General features: G+C 38.6%; 1 non-coding gene across 1 annotated transcript; it reads left to right on the forward strand.

Moving 5' to 3' along the window:
- Nucleotides 1–16,812: 16,812 nt before the first annotated feature.
- Nucleotides 16,813–16,885, forward strand: TRNAV-AAC (transfer RNA valine (anticodon AAC)). Its single transcript has one exon. It is a non-coding gene; the product is annotated as a tRNA-Val (tRNA).
- Nucleotides 16,886–17,795: the final 910 nt, after the last annotated feature.

Consider the following 17,795-nt stretch of genomic DNA (forward strand, 5'->3'; position numbering starts at 1 on the left):
TGAAGGTATTATTTATTCTTAAATGATCCACTGCTAGCTCCTAATAACCACCGTATCTCTCCATTTTTATCGAGATGTAATTTAAACATAAAATTCACCCTTTGAAAGTGTACAGCCTAGTGACTTTTAGTGTATTTGCAGAGTTGTGCAAACATCGGAATCTTATTTCAGAATATTTTCATCGTCTAGAAAAGAAATCTTGTATCCATTAGCAGTCATTTCTCATTTTCTCTCAAACCGTCGGTCCTAGACAACCACTGATTTACTTTTTAGTTCTTAACATTTTAGATAAATAGAATCATTTAATAGGTTGTCTTCTGTGATTGCAATCTTCCATTTAGCATAAGCTTTTCAGTGTTCATCTAGACTCCGTCCTATATCATTACTTCATTCCTTTTTAGGGCCAAATAATATTGTTTGGATGTACCACATGTTACTTATTCATTCATCAACTGATAGGCATTGGTGTTGTTTCAATTTTCTGACTATTATGAATAATGCTGCTACGAGCATTTGCATACAAGTTTTGGGGTGGACATGTATTTTCATTTCTCTTGGATGTACACCCATGAGTGTAACAGGGATACACTGTTAAACCTTTTTTTTTTTTTTTTTAATGGAAGTACTGGGGATTGAATCCGGGACCTCATGCATGCTAAGCATGCACTCTGCCACTGAGGTATACCATCCTCCCTACCTCCCACCCCGTTTAACCTTCTGATGAATTGTTTTCAAAAGCAGTCGCACCATTTTATGTTCCCATCAGCAGCATAAGAGGATTCCAACTTCTCCACATTCTAGCCAACACTTGTCCTTGTTCAACATTCTGATTATAGACATCTTAGTGGGTGTGTAGTGGTGTCTCATAATGGTTTTGGCTTGCATTTCCATAATGACTAATGCTTTCGGGCATCTTTATGCGTGCTTATTGGCCATTTGCACATCTTCTTTGAAGAATGCCTATCCAAAGTATTTACCCATTTTTCAATAGTGATATTTGTCTTTTTACTGTTGAGCTACAAGAAGTCTTTTATATTCCGGATCCTAGTCCTGTATCAGATATATGATTTGCAAATATTTCCTCCTATTCCATGGGTTATCCTTGGATATCTTAGGCAAACTGTTGACTAATCCGAGGTTATAAAATTTATGTCTGTTTTCTTTAATGTTTTCTTCTAAGAGTTTCATAGTTTTAAATTCAGGCCTTTGACCACTTGGAATTAATTTTTGTATATGGTGTTAGATAGTTGGTCCATCTTCATTCTATTGCATATAGATATCCAGTTGTCCCAGCATAGTTTGTTGTGCAGGTTTATGTTTCTGCGTTGAATATTCTTGGAACCCTTGTTGAAAATCAGTTGACTGTAAATGTTTATTCCTGTACTTTCAAATGTCAGCTAGTGTCCTATATGTCCTTCCTTATGCCAGTACCACACTGTTTTGAATACTACAGCTTTGTAGTAAGTTTTGAAATTGCTAAATGTGTGTCCTTCATTTTTGTTCTTTTCCAAGATTGTTTGAGCTATCTGAGTCTCTTGCATTTCTATCTAAATTTTAGAATAAACTGTCCATTTCTGTTAAAAAATAAAAAAGACAGGCTGGGATTTTTATAGGAATTGCACTGACTGTGAAGATCAGTTTGGGGAGTATTGCCATCTTAACAATATCAGGTTTTTCAATCCATGACATAGGATATCTTCTCATTTATTAAGCCTTTAATTTCTTTCAGTGAAATTTTGTCATTTTCAGCATATAAGTCATGAACTCTTTTTGTTGATTTTACTTGTAACAATTTTATTCTTTTTGAAGCTATGTAAATGGAACTTTAAAAAATTTCAGATTTTTCATTGCTAGTGTTACAGAAATATAACTGATTTTTGCATAATTACATGTATACTGAAGCCTTGTTGAACTTGTTTATTAGCTGGAATAGGTGCTTTTATCCTGTCTTCCCTAGGATTTTTCAGATATAAGATCATGTCCTCTACAAATACAAGTAGTTTTACTTCTTCCTTTCCCTTTCGTGCTTAATTATGCTGATTAAAACTCCACAGTGCTGAACTGTATGTTGAATGTTGAAGTGGTGAGAATGGATATCCTTGCCCTATTCCTGATTTGGGGGAAAAGCTTTCAGGCATTTACTAGTAAGTATGACGTTAGCCATGGGGTTTTGTAGATGACCTCTATCAAGTTGGGGAAGTTTTCTTCTATTCCTGATTTGTTAATTTTTTTTTTAATCATGAAAGGATACTGGATTTTGTCAAATGCTTTTCTGAATCTGTTGAGATGATCAGGTGTTTTCTGCCCTTTATGCTATTAATATGGTGCATTACATTGATTTATTTTCATATGTTGAAACAACCTTGCATTCTGGGATAAATCGTATGTGGTCATGGAATATAATCCTTTTTTTGTTTTTAATGTTGTTGGATTCGTTTTGCTAGTAACTCAATGAACCAATATTTTCCAAATGGCCAAAGGATGATATTACAAAATCACACATGGGTAAACAATCTATTTAAAGTACAAGATAGGCCATGAATTTTAATATAACTATGTGAAGAACTTATTAATATGCGTTTAGAGTCTACATTGAAGTTAATCTTTAAGAACCTACTATTTGTTGAGTTTTAGGGTAATCTTAAAAATTTGCCCTAGTTATACGAAAAATGTATAAAATACAATCAGTTCTGCTTTAATGCATGTTTTGAAAATCTTAAGTTATTCCAACCGGAACTGTTAAGTGAGTGTAGTAGACTGCACTGGGCTGAATGGAGCTGTGTAGGGATGTTTAAAATGCATACAGGCACATACTTCATGACTACACTGGGCCACATCCATCCAAATCTGGTGTTACAAAGTTCCTTTTAACAGCTGTCACCACTTCTCGGAAACTCTCAAGCTATAAGCCTTTTGATGGCCAAAGCCACGTGGCTCCTGCCTTAACCTCTCCTTAATATTCCCATTGCCTCTCAGCTTGTTTTATTATTATTATTATTATTATTATTATTATTATTATTATTATTATTATTATTATTATTATTATTATTATTATTTTCTCTGTTTTCTCTCTTACTTTGCCTTCTTCCTCTGGTACACGTGGTGATGGATCTGGGAGCCCAGACAGGGAAACCTGCTGGGAGTGCAGGCACCCACTTCTGTGAGGGCCCTTCAGATATTTTTCAAGGTAAAGTACAATACGTATTACAGTATTTATCCATTTCTTAATCTTAATATCTGTAAGACTATGCTACCAATTTTATTCGACTCCTATTAGTTTCATAAATTATATTTCTACCTGTTTTTAATGTGCCACTGAGGGATTTATGTGTTTGTATCCCAAACCCTATTTTCCTATCAGCTTTGCATGTATTTTTACTGAGGTAAACTTCACCTAACATAAAATTCGCCATTTTAACCATTTCAAAGTATACACACCAGTGGCTTTTAGTACATTCTCAACACGTGGAACCATTCCACTATCTAATTCCAGAACATTCTCATCATCCCCCAAAGAAATGCCATATATATTAAGCAGTCCCTCCCCAACCCCTCTCCCACCAGCACTAACAATCACGAATCTTCTTTCTCTAGATTTGCTTACTCTGGACATTACACATAAATGGAGTCATATAATATGTGGTCTGTCATGCCTGGATTTTTCATTTAGCTTAATGTTTTAAGGTTCACTCATGTAGCTTGTGTCAGTACTTCATTCTTTTTTATGACACACTAATATTCCATTGAATGATATATGGCATTTTGTTTATTCATTGTTGCCCATTAATTGATGGACATTTGGGTCTTTTCCATCTTTGGCGATTATGAACAATGCTTCAATAAACATTGGTGTAAAGGTATCTGAATCTCTCTTTTCAGTTGCGTTGGGTATATACCTGGGAGTTGGATTGCTGAATCAGATAGTAATTCTGTGTTTAACTGTAAACATATATAATTATATTGAGGAACAGCAAAAATATCTCCCCCACCTTCAAAGATTATTATAGCTATCCTAGTGAGTGTGAAGTAGTATTTCACTGTGGTTTTGATTTCCATCTTAATTCACAAGGGACAATGGTCTAAGTTTTCTTTTCTTGTTATCTATTTTTCTCGTTTTGGTATCACAGTCTTATAGAATGAGCTTGGAAGTTTTAGGAAGAGTTTGAAAAGATTTTACTTTTTGATGAGTTTTGAAAAGGCCTCGTGTTAATTATTCTTTAATGTTGGGAAGAATTCACCAGTGAAGCCGTCTGGTCGTGAACTTTTCTTATTGGAAATTTACTAGTTACTGATTCAATCTCTTTACTTGTTATAAGTCTATTTAGATTTTTCTATTTTCTTTTTTAGTTATTTTTGGTAGCTTAGGTCTTTCTAAGAATTTGTCCATTTCTTCTAGATTATTTAATTTGTTGGCACACAGCGATTCATTGTATTCTTTTATAATCCTTTTATTTGTTCTACCCTTTACAATTTAAAAACCACTCCACTTGCCAAAAAACAGAAGCTGATCGTTTTCTAGATGCTAGCATGTACTCTAAGAGGTAGCCAAAATCTTTGCAAAGAATCCTGGTTAGTAAAAATCATAAAGAAACATGGCGTACAATTACATTTGACATGTCAGGCATAATAGCTAACATGTTGTTCTTTACATTTTTCACAAAGTTTAGCTCATTCCAAATGTTAATATAATGTTAGTACTCCTACATATTTCTTAATTTTACATGTCTTTGCCCTTTTTGGTGTTTCTCTTAGTTAAGTGACTTTGTTTTTATCTTTAGCCAGAATTAACTGGCAAACAAGACTACGGTTGCCTCATATTCATTGAATAATAAAATTTTTAAATTTTTTACTAATGTTCATAACCAGGTGCTTTTTATGTTCTGTCCCTTTGCAGGGGGAAGGAGGTGAGAATGAAGATGAGAATGTGTTCCAGAATATATGGCACATTCACCTCTCTCTTTCTTGTGTCTCTCTTCTCCATGTGACCTTGCTCCTAGTATTTGTGTTTCCCTCTCTGATTCTTTCTGGAGGTTAAAATCACACCGTTCTTTGGTCCTTTTATATCTGGGGCATGCACACTGCTATTTTTGTATGTATCGAATGGAGACAAATACACCATGTCAGTAATACCTACATCTGCAAAGAAACACAAATAAATAAAAAGCAAAATGCCCCAAAATCAACTTAATGAAGGATTCACTCTAAGAAATCTTTTGTAGGCATATATTTAGAATGAGAATTTTCTGGTTTTAGAGATCTTCTATCTACCTCATATTCTGCCAGAGTTTATACATGTGAGCATGTAAGACAATAAATTTTGAATAAAAACTGCCTGTGAGATTTAGCAACAGCATGCCTTGTTTATTATCTGTCTCTCAACTAGAATGTAAACTTGGTGGGGTCAGGGGCTTTGTCTGCTTTGATTATTCCTATGCTCTCAGGTCCTAGAACTGTACCTGGCGTGTAGTATGTGCTCAGTAAATAACTGTTGAATTAAAGAGTGAAAAACAATTTTTTGAATAGAATTAACATGCAATATTCCTTTCTCCTAGAAGATACCATATTTTTCATCCTAAGATAGTTGGTTTACATGGACATTCATTCATCATTCATTCCTTGACAAAATCAGGATTACTATATGCCCCGGATATAAAAGTAACCAAAAGAAAAAATGGACAGTCCTTGCCCTCATTTATCCCAGCTGGGGGAGATGGACAACACACAGAATTGATAAGCAAATTGTATAGCACAGGGAACTATATTCAATATCTTGTAGTAACTTATGGTGAAAAAGAATATGAAAATGAATATACGTATGTTCACATATGACTGAAGCACTATGATGTACACCAGAAATTGACACAACATTGTAAACTGACTATACTTCAATAAAAAACATTATCAGTACTTTCGAGAAAAAAATAAAAAGATGAGAGGTTAATAAAAAAAAGGGTGAGCGGTGTTAGAGCATGGGTGGTCGTTTTCTTCCCTGCCAGGGTGACATTTGCACAAATAACTAGAAGATATTTCCCTGATTTAGTTTCTCAGTTCCAGTTGGTGTCATCATGTTCCCCCTTCAAAGTCTCCCTTTCACATGCAGCACCTGCCTCTCTGCCCCCCACTGTTTTTGTGCTCCGTTCTTCCACTTCCAACACCTCCATGCATACTTGTCCCTTTTCCAGTCCTCATCAGATATCTTTCCACTGGGCTCCCAATGGAGTATGTTCTCCCAGCAGAAGATCTATCTGTTCCCTCTAAATGACATTTTTAAAAAAAGCATTTGACTTATACCATGAATGTCTTATAATCAGTATGTGTCCTCTAAAGAATTTCTGCTTTTGGACATACTCTCCAAGTTCACCCTTCTAAAACTGTCTCACATGCTGCAATGTATTTCTTCCAGAACAAAGTGACAGTGTCTACTATTTTTACGTGGCCAGTATTGTCTATTGCTAGAGCAACCTGTCTTTTTACACATTTTAAAACCTTTTTACAAAAGTAACCCCAGCTAATTTTAGAAAGCTATATTTAAGTTAATTAACAAATGTTTAATCTAATACTTCATATGTACAGATAGAAACAGCCTACCAGTTTTTCATGTCCTTAAGCTAGACAACTTCACTGGAATTAGCAAAAGAGTCCCCAGATCTGAAGCCTAAAGAACCACTGGTGTCACTCCAAGAGTATTTATGTTACTTAAGGATATTTATATTCAAAGATTTCTTTTATTATAGGTAGTTTCATGGGGGTAAAGTAAAATTCCTACAATTATAGAATCAAAAGATTGGGACAGATATTTTCTTTAGTAGGATGAGAAGAGAAAGAAATTAGCATGAGTTGAGTATCTACCAGATATAAAGGCTTATTATGGTCCTCGCGACACCATAAAGAGCTAGACCCTAATATCCTCATTTGACAAATAATGCAACTGTGGTCTGAAAAGTAAGTAACCTACGCCAGGTCACACAGCTATAGTCTGGCAAAGCTCAGACTCAAAACTGACCTGGAGACCATGGTCTGTCTTTCCAGTAGTTCATGGAATGAAGTTACATTCAAACTGGGCTCTTTCCAAAGAGCAGTTAATAAAGAAATCCAACCTAGTAACCAAACAAAGAATGGTTGAGTAACATCCAATCTGTAAAGGACCCAAGGATGGTTGATCAATGAGCCATCAATTTTCATGAAAAACCAATGCATAATTTATGACAGGAAAAGAGACTAGAGGCTTAAATCCCTGCCCCCTCCAACCTCAAGCAGAAAAGGTTCTGTCCTGGTAACTTTAAAAATTCTCTTTAAAACCTTTATTTTCAGTGTATTTTAGGAAGTATGACAAATATTTAACGAATACTTGAGAATTGAAGTAACACTGTGTGGAAAATTCAAGACTGGCCTGCGAATTTTTGTTCAGGTGCAAAGTGCACAGACAGGGTGTCTCTCCTCCTCTTTGCCAAGGTTGCAATTATCAAGCTGTGATGGGGGTCAGCTTCCCTCTTGGGTAATGCAGGGGAGTAATGGGTTCCCATGGTCATAATCTCCACACAGACAAGTCAGCCTTGCTCTGAGAAAAACTTGGTTGCACGACCACAAACAACACTGTTTAAATTAGGCTAGGCATTGTGAGATTTCACATCCCTGATCATAAGAGGGATTGTGCAGCCTAGTGGAGATAACTTTGAGCCCACCAGAGAAATCACGACTGGAAAGCCAGCTCAGTTGCTCATGTTTAACTGAGGATCTCCCATTCACACTAGTACGGTGACTATATAATTTATCATCCGAAGTCGTACTCTTTTTTTTTTTAATTTTTTATTGATTTATAATCATTTTACAATGTTGTGTCAAATTCCAGTGTTCAGCACAATTTTTCAGTCATTCATGGACATATGCACACTCATTGTCACATTTTTTTCTCTGTGAGTTATCATAACATTTTGTGTATATTTCCCTGTGCTATACAGCGTAATCTTGTTTATCTATTCTACAATCTATTCTCCACCCCCCTGGTAACCACAAGTCTGTATTCTCTGTCTGTGAGTCTATTTCTGTCCTGTATTTATGCTTTGTTTTTGTTTGTTTGTTTGTTTTTGTTTTTGTTTTTTAGATTCCACATATGAGTGATCTCATATGGTATTTTTCTTTCTCTTTCTGGCTTACTTCACTTAGAATGACATTCTCCAGGAGCATCCATGTTGCTGCAAATGGCATTATGTTGTCAGTTTTTATGGCTGAGTAGTATTCCATTGTATAAATATACCACAGCTTCTTTATCCAGTCACCTGTTGATGGACATTTAGGCTGTTTCCATGTCTTGGCTATTGTAAATAGTGCTGCTATGAACATTGGGGTGCAGGTGTCATCCTGAAGTAGGGTCCCTTCTGGATACAAGCCCAGGAGTGGGATTCCTGGGTCATACGGTAAGTCTATTCCTAGTCTTTTGAGGACTCTCCACACTATTTTCCATAGTGGCTGCACCAAACTGTATTCCCACCAGCAGTGTAGGAGGGTTCCCCTTTCTCCACAGCCTCTCCAGCATTTGTCATTTGTGGATTTTTGAATGACGGCCATTCTGACTGGTGTGAGGTGATACCTCATTGTAGTTTTGATTTGCATTTCTCTGATAATTAGTGATATTGAGCATTTTTTCATGTGCTTTTTGATCATTTGTATGTCTTCCTTGGAGAATTGCTTGTTTAGGTCTTCTGCCCATTTTTGGATTGGGTTGTTTATTTTTTTCTTATTGAGTCGTATGACCTGCTTATGTATTCTGGAGATAAGCCTTTGTCGGTTTCACTTGCAAAAATTTTCTCCCATTCCGTAGGTTTTCTCCGAAGTCGTACTCTTTAGAGAGGGGTGTTACTAACAAATACTCTGGGATAACAGACATAAACTGGGGGTGCACCAAGATGTGGAGGACTTGTATCACCCTACTTATTAGTATCGTCTCTGTAAATAAAAAGACAAACACCTCAATTGTGCATACACACCATTTAGTGTCACAGGCTCTCGGGGATCATTTTGGAGGCAAGAAGCACAAGTAGTACCAGCTGGAAGCATCGTCTATCGCCTGGGTAACGGAGGTCCGTGAGTAAATGAGCCTCAGCACAGGTTAGTGTGCAGAAAGCGGGAACACTGTTCTGTTTTGCCTTTTGTCCCAAGAATATGAACTCTGTGACAAAAAGGCGGTAACACACGGTAAACCAAGCCTCTGTCCCCTTTCCTGGGGTCTCATGGCACATTTAGGTACCAGCACTTAACAAATTCTGTGGCCCTTTGTCTTACTCTGTGTCTGTCTGTGAACAATGCAAGAACAGGAGCATATTTTACCCATCTCTGTAGCCCCAGTATCCAGCATAGGGCTGTACCATGCATCTTCAATAAATGTAGGTCAATCCATTGAAAATAGTAGGATCGAGGTTCTTCATCCTAAAAACTATTGGATTTAGCACATTGACCAACATTGAACTTAAGAAGTGAATTTTCCCTGTTGGTTGTTAGAAACCAAACTGATTGAGTTTCAAGAAGACCCTCCTATGAAAATCTGAGTGCTTCTAACCCTGGCTTCTACTTGACTTTGCTTTCATATGCAAATACAGAGTGAAACCAAACACAGATCTTTTCAAGTCTGTTCCAGCATTAACAACAGACTGAGAGCCTTTGCCAGTCACTGGTTCAGTCTCTGCAGAGGCTTTTTGGTTATTTCAGCTTTGTTCTCCACACAGGGTATCGGCGTTACCAGCCTATTTTTGTGTCTGCTAAGCAGAAATGATTGCAGCGTTTCCTAAGATGAACTGGAATGGCAAATATTCTTTTTGAACTCATCCTGCTTTGCCATACCTTTCTTTCTCTTCAGCCACCATGCAATCAGAGTTCTAAATAAAGAGCTTACATGTGTTTTTAAGCAGCCAAATTCACCTCTGTTTATTTCACCTCCAGGAATACTCTGGCGAGAAGCTCTGGGAGTTTCATTTACTGGTAGCTCAGCTAAGACAGACAACGACATACTTCCAAGATGATTTTTTGGGCCGGATTCAACTAGAGCTGCTTTGAATTCCTTTCAGAAGTAGACAGGGCATAAATACACATATTTTTGATAGCAACTATGGAAGAGTTGTGGCATCATATCTTTTTTGGAATGAGGTGGGATATAAATAAATAGATAACTATGCAGAGTTCCATCTCAGATACTTGTTTACAAGGAAAAGGTCTGACGCCTCCAATCCATCCTCTTCTTTGCTGCCAGAGTTATTTTCCTAAAGTGAGAAACTTATCCAGTCACTGCTCTGTCTCAAATCCTTTCAAGTCTCACTTGACCCTCCAGTTCGCGTTTCTTACCTCCATTTACAAGGCATGGGGTGCTACAAACTTTCCAGCCTCTCCTTCTCACGTGCCCCTTCCATTCCTACATGGTGACATAGATTGACAGCAAAAAGTGACCCTATTCCCTACCCCGCCACACTCTGCCACGTGACTCTGCAGTGCCTCCTGACTTTCCTACTCCTCAGATCTGTGCTGGCCCAGTCACTTGCTTTGCCTAATAGAACGTGATGGGGCAGTGGTTCCATATCCAGTCCTCAGAAGTCCTCGTGGTGCTTTCATTCTGTCTTAGAACCTGGTCTCTGCCACAAAAACAAGCCTTGGGCAGTTTGGTGGAGAATCAGTGTTCACACAGAACGGAGACAAGCCATCCTAGCCGAGGCCATGGTAGACCACCAGCTCCCAGCTACACACCAGAAGGTCACAGATGCAAGAGTGAACTCTGTTTTGATGGACAGAATGCGGCTAGATGAGCAGAACCCCTCAGTTTTCCCATAGATGCATGATGAATAATACATGGTGATTGTTTAAGCCACCAGATGTGGGGTGATTTGTTACAGAGCTTCACTGTGGCCAAACAGAAAGCACAGACATACTATGTGAACCGAATTACTTGTAGTTCCTGAACCCAAATGTCCTTTCCCCTCTTCACTCTGTTTTTAAAGCTGCTATTCTCTCTGTTCAAAACAAGTCTCAATTCAGTTAATTAACAGGTCACCCGCATTCTCCAACATTCACCTCCCCTGTCTTTGTCAGCCAGGGACAATTCTACTCTCTCTGAATATTTCCCACCTATCTCCATTCTAACAGTCTAACATTATATTGAATTTATTTTACATTTTTGTCTCCTCCACTGGACAGTAAGCTCCTTGAGAGGAGAGGACAGGCTATTGTAGAGAAGCCAGGGCCGAAGAAAGGTCTACACGTTTTAGCCGCATGACAGTATTAACTTTCTATTAAGAGTCTGTTTCTTATAACTGAATTTCTATGCTTTTTAAAAATAAAGTTATGGAAATATTATACAATATGAACGAGGACAAAGTTTAAGTTAATTTTCAATCATGTGTTAGCACTATGCCAGCATTAAGGAAATAAAAAGTAGGCTACAATTAAACTGATAAAGGAAATGAGGGAAGGTCATTGTAAAGATTTGTGGCATAGGTAAACCTTAATTTATCAAATTTTTACTTTATTCAGAAACCAGAAGTTATAGTCTCATTGGAACTAATGCACTCAAGAAGGAAGATATGAGGCAGAAAAGGGTTTTCATTGTATGGGAATTCTGTCCTGGCAAACATATTTGATGACTATATATGATTCTTGCTCAAAGAGCATATTTTCTGACTAGGAGAGATGATTTGAAAAATTCAGAAAATGGATTAAACTTGTTTTAATACTACAGGGTGCTCTCTCCTTTTTTATGACACCCATGTTCAGCAGCTTCTTTTGGATACTTTTGGAGGGAATAAAGACCCCATCCAGGTAGCTCAAGTGATGGAGAGTAATTGTAAGGATACCGAGACCAAGGCCAACAGCATCCTTGTTTGAAACCTTCTGAAGACAGGACCCACAGGACAACTGTGCCACAGAGAAGGGAACCGGAAGGATGACAGCTATATGATGTCGTCCATGTCTTCCGGTCGGCTGACTTTGAAACTTTCTGCTCATGAAGTATTAATGCTTTCTTCCCTGAAGCATGGAATTGGCAGTGATATAAAATGGTCTGGCTATGCTCTGATCGTTCTATGAAAATCCTCTTCTGTTTCCTTGCTTATCTCTCTTTTTTTTTTTTTTTTTTTTTTTTTTGCTCTTCACAACAATCTTGCAATCTCCATATCTTGCCCGAGACCCGTTTTCAGAGGAAATGAAGCATTCTGGCTTGAACCTCTTCAACACTTCCTAGCTGCAAAATTACCTGGCCCTTTTCCATCCATATCTTCTTTCCCTTTGTCTCGCTCTCTCTCTTTCTCTCACCAAAAGAATTTTCTCTCCCCCAACTAAACATAATCCTTTTAGCTGAGCTCTGAACCTCAATCTAACCCACATGTTTTTCTGTTTCCTTTATGTCTTCAATAATTTCCTATTCTATTTTTTTTTTCTCAGCAGGTAAAAAGCTTAATTCACTCACATCTGAAAACAAGCAAATTGGAAAGCCTCCAGTTATCGTGCCTGAACTCCCTCCTCCCTTATGGCCTCTCCCCTAGAAGCAGCAGGTCTACCCTGTCATGCTCCCTTGCCATTTAATCTTCTACCCACTGACCTTTGCACCCTTACTCTTCTGCACCTGCGTTCTCTAGGGTGAGCAGTTATCCTCCAATTGCAAAATCCAGTGAATACTTGTCAGCCTTGTTATGGCTCTATTCAGTTGCTTCCAGTGGCTCATTTTGACTTATTTCCCAATTTCGATCCCACCCTTAACCTTTGGCCTCACCCACTGGTTTGGCCCTTCTGGCTCATACACATCCCTCTGCAGACTCTTCTCCCCTTGTTCTTTCTCCTCAAGGCTTGAGGAGGGCTGCTCGGACCTTGCTCTGGTGCTGTGGCGTTGACCTGCACGGTCGACACATTAGTCCAGCCCACCCTGGCCCCACTGATGGGTTGCAGGGTATTTTAACTCGGTACAATCTCACCAGAACACTTCATTATAATTTATCCATAAATATGTTTTATGCATTGCATCCATTCTGATAGCTCCTTTAATAACTGATAGGAGAGGAATCTGAAGTGACTTTTTCCTTCTCCATGAGCCTCTGTTACGCCAGGGTAGAGAAAAGAGCCGTCTTTCCATAGGCCATGTTAGATGATCCTTCTCTGTCCCCTCTTACCCTCACAATGCCTTATACAGCCATTGGCAGGCAACTGCGGTGGTTCTGAAACACCTCCAGGGCTGGCAGTGTCCTCTTCACTTGCACAAATCCGATTTCTCAAACTTCTGACACCCTGTGCAGGCGGCTTCCTAGAGTACAAAGCAGGTCCCTGTGCCAGTACCTTTGAGCATGCTCCGCTAGCTACGCTAGAACAGAGCTTAAACCTCTGAGCACTGGCACTCCTAAGCCAGAGAGTTAAGTGGAATGGGTAGCCTTTAAAAAAATTATAACCCAGGAGAAGATTCAAGGGGCACATGCCTAAAGGGCCTTCACTGAACAAGAGTTTATTAAACAGTTACTGTTGGGCCCCAAACTTTGCCCCGGTCCTGACTTTGATCCCAAATGTGCCTGGATGAATTCACTACTCTCTTCCCACTCCCTTAGTGTAAATGGAGGGGGAAAGCCTTTCTGTTTCCAGTTTTCCTAGGAAAAGCAAATATATCTACATTGTCCAGAAAGAATGAGAGTTCACTCTGGCATTTATTCCTGGCCCCTTCCAATTACGGACTCTATCTTCAAACCAAGTGACCTTGAAAGGTTGATTGGGAGTTTGTCAGTCACAGAGAGCTTCAAGAGTACTGAAAACTAGAGAAATGGGGAAAAAAATAAAAATAGATGTTGTTAGTCTTGGCAGGACTCCAAGTACAAATTTGGTAATTTTATGAAGGATATTCAGAATTTCTTCTAATTTTATATACTTCACTGAATTGTTATGGGGCCACACATAGAGTTATACTCACAGTATAAGTTGTTTGCGTCTAAATTATTTTATTTATTGTGCCCCAACATATCTTGAAGGGTAGAGTTACAAGAAAAAAAATAGAGTTATAAAAGGCAACCCTCCTACACTGCTGGTGGGAATGCAGGTTGGTGCAGCCACTGCACCAAAACAGTATAGAGATTCCTCAAAAGACTAGGAATAGACTTACCATATGACCCAGGAGTCCCGCTCCTGGGCATATATCCGGAAGGAACCCTCCTTCCAAATGACACCTGCACCCCAATGTTCATAGCAGCACTATTTACAATAGTCAAGACATGGAAACAGCCTAAATGTCCATCAACAGGTGACTGGATAAAGAAGATGTGGTATGTTTATACAATGGAATACTATTCAGCCATAAAAATGACAATATAACATCATATGCAGCAACATGGATGCTCCTGGAGAATGTCATTCTAAGTGAAGTAAGCCAGAAAGAGGAAGAAAAATACCATATGAGATTGCTCATATGTGGAATCTTAAAAAAAAAAAAGAACATAAATACAAAACAGAAACAGACTCATAGACATAGAATACAAACTTGTGGTTGCCAGGGGGACAGGGGGTGGGAAGGGACAGACAGGGATTTCAAAATTTGTACATATTGACAGGCATACGCAGAATAGATAAACAAGATTACACTGTATAGCAAAGGGAAGTGTGTACAAGCTTTTGTGGTAGCTCAGAGAGAAAAAAAATGTGACAATGAATATATGTATGTTCATGTATAAGTGAAAAATTGTGCTCTACGCTGGAATTTGACACAACATTGTAAAATGACTATAATTCAATTTAAAAATGTTAAAAAAAAAAGAAGTATAAGAAATCACATAAAGAAAAACAATAAGGTTGACTACTTCCTCATCTGTGCACTTTGCTGGATCTAGAACAAACCTCCACAATAAACATTTTTATAATTAAATAACAAGAATTTGCATTCTTGTCCTCTCCATTGCTTTCCCTTCTCACCGTGGGCCAAGTCAGGGCCTGATTCATCTTTGTGTACCAGCATCTAGTCAAGTGCTTGACTTCTAGGAGCCACTCATTAAATAGTTTGTGAAAATATAAATACAAACTTCCTAAGAAACAAAAGAGAGAAAGAACTCTTGGGGGTGGGTATAGCTCAGGGGCAGAGTGCGTGCTTGGCATGCACAAGGTCCTGGGTTCAATCCCCGGGACTTCCATTAAAAAAAATTGAGAATTCTTGCCCTCAAGTCTCATACATGACACACTTGTGGAGCTCCTGGAAGGCAAGCCTTGATGCCCAAGGTGATACTTGTCAATTTTGGCCATGAGAATTGAAGGAACTACAGATGAGGAAAAGAACAACTTAGGGGTAAAATTGGCCCGAGCAGGGTTTCACTGTGGGGAGAACTGAGGCAGATCTTAAGGGGTAGGTTTGAATTGAAGAAAAGGAATAAGAACTTTCCAAGTAGTGATGAAAACTAAACAAGGTTATGGCAATGGAATTTGATAGAAGATATTAATGACCATATTATAAGTCTGTTGGACAGAGTAGTGAGAGAAAGGAACATGCTCTTGCTTGAAATCGCCTCGATTTCCCCTCTTTTCAAAATGTACATGAGACCATCTTCAAGGCCATGTTCACGGCTCACTTTCCTTTCCTAATAACCCAGCCCTAATCTTGCTCCCTTTCTGAAAACTTCTTCCTTCACTCTTTTTTCCTGTGCCATTTGACACCTAAAATATACTGCACTGAAGTAATGGAAAGTAGTGGGAAAAGGTCCCAAAAATTGGAATTCCAGTATTACTAGCTCTTCAACCAACTGGCTTGGTGCCTTTGGCTAATCATTAAACCCCTGTGGACCTCAGTTTCCTAGTTAATTTCTAAGGTCCTTTCCAGGTATGGGAATCTTTTTTTTTTTTTTTTGGCCTTTTTAGCAGTGAAAGGGAAAAGGGCCTCCAAATACTATCCATTTTCTAAAGTCTTAGGTATTTTCTAACACAACCCATGTCCTGCCCAGGTGGGCCAGGTCCTTTGCAGCCTTCTCTAGCTATACGGAGTATTCATTAAAAGATTTCCTCTCAAGTCTCTCAAGTCAGACAGCCTTGCTTTGAATTCAAGTCTACCACTTATTTGCCCATGGCAAGTTGCTTAAGCTCATTTTTACTATACACAGAATAGGGCTATGAGAGTATCTACTCCTTGTGGGGAGTCTTAAAAGCTTGTTGTGAGGATTAAAAGAGATAAGCCATGAAGAGTTTAGCACACTTATTCCCAAGAGAAAAAAGCAGAAAGGAGTGATTTTCTTCCCCTCGTCCAGTGGGCTGAAACCCTGCTCCAAGAATCATGTCTATCCCCCACAGACACCTGGACCTTCAACATCACCATCCCTGCCATACTGAGAGCTGGGTTCCCCCACCTTCTTGGTCTTTCTGTTTCCAAGCTGTTTTCTAGATATGCATCAATAAGAAATGTCCGAATTTCTTCACAGGTATTGGGAGTGAGTCCGGAGAAACAGGCTTAACACGTATATTCAACCCCAGATTTCAGTTTTCCCATTTCTAAAATGTCAGAGTGTGTCCCGTAAGTGCCAGAGCTGTATTGTTTTATGTTTAAGGTCGTTTGAAGTAATCAGTCCCAAATTAATGAGGCTGAGACATTCAGACTGAATTTAATAGAGAGCAAAGGAAAAGCTATAAATTCTTAAGAGACGAGTGAATAAGGAGATGATACTTTAGGAAAACTGAGCAAACATTGGGGTATAAGAGGCTCTGAATTTAAGGACAGAAAAGACTTCTGATCCACAAACATATATATTTTAATGGGATTAGGGTGTGTTATTTTTGAAAACACTTGGAAAATATGATCACACCCAAGTGTCAAAAGTCTAATTAGTAGAGAGGGGAGGGTATAGCTCAGCGGTAGAGTGTGTGCTTAACATGCATGTGGTCCTGGGTTCAATCCCCAGTACCTCCATTTAAATAAATAAATAATAAATAAAACAAACAAAAAAATAATAAACTTAATTACTTCTCACCACCAAAAAAAAAATAGTCTAATTAGTAGAGTTTTACTCTCAGAAACATGCTTAGAAAGGAAGAAAGGAAGGAAGGGAGAGAGGAAGGAAGGAAGGGGCCCAAGAGGTGCTTGGCTTCTTATAAAAAACCTTTATTTCTCTAATTCCTTGAATAGACGTTATAAAGGGAAGGGCTAGTTTCTGACCTCAGCACATTTCAGGTAACAAGGTTTTCATACATGCCTCGCTTTTAGAATCCACATTGTTATTTTGAAATCAGTGGTGAGGGGTAAGGTCGGGTGATGGAAACCATTGTTTCTTTAAGAGGAGCAAACAGACTAAAACCTTTGAACCAGTAGGTTTCACCTTCAGTAACCTGTCACTGAAATACCCAGTGGGTGACGTGTATTTTGGAAACGGAAGCCAAAATTAACTGACTTTGGTTAAGCCTATAATAGTTAAACAGCTACCCAAAGGGTGAAAAGATAAAACTGCAAACCTCAACAGATCTACAAAGAATGAAGGGGACCAAGAGGAGGACGGGTAAGTCAGAGGGATGACAGATCTGCCAGGTGAGAGCAGAGCTGTCCGTTCAACATCACCCTCAAGAGGCTTTTAGATACGCACCGTCATCAAAAGCATTCGGGTGAAGGGGGGTCAAAGGGTACAAACTTCCAGTTATAAAATAAATAAGTCGTGGGGTGTAACGTGGGGCCTGGTGACTATAGTCAATAATGCTGCAATGCATGCAGCTGGGAGAGTGGATCTTGAAGGATCTCATCACATGGAGAAAAATATTTTCTTTTGTGACTGTGTATGGTGACTAATGTTGAAAAAAAAGCATTGGGGAATATGAAGGAAAACAGTGTC

The sequence above is a fragment of the Vicugna pacos genome, chromosome 29, assembly GCF_048564905.1.
Source record: "Vicugna pacos chromosome 29, VicPac4, whole genome shotgun sequence".
NCBI classification, from domain to species: Eukaryota; Metazoa; Chordata; class Mammalia; order Artiodactyla; family Camelidae; genus Vicugna; species Vicugna pacos.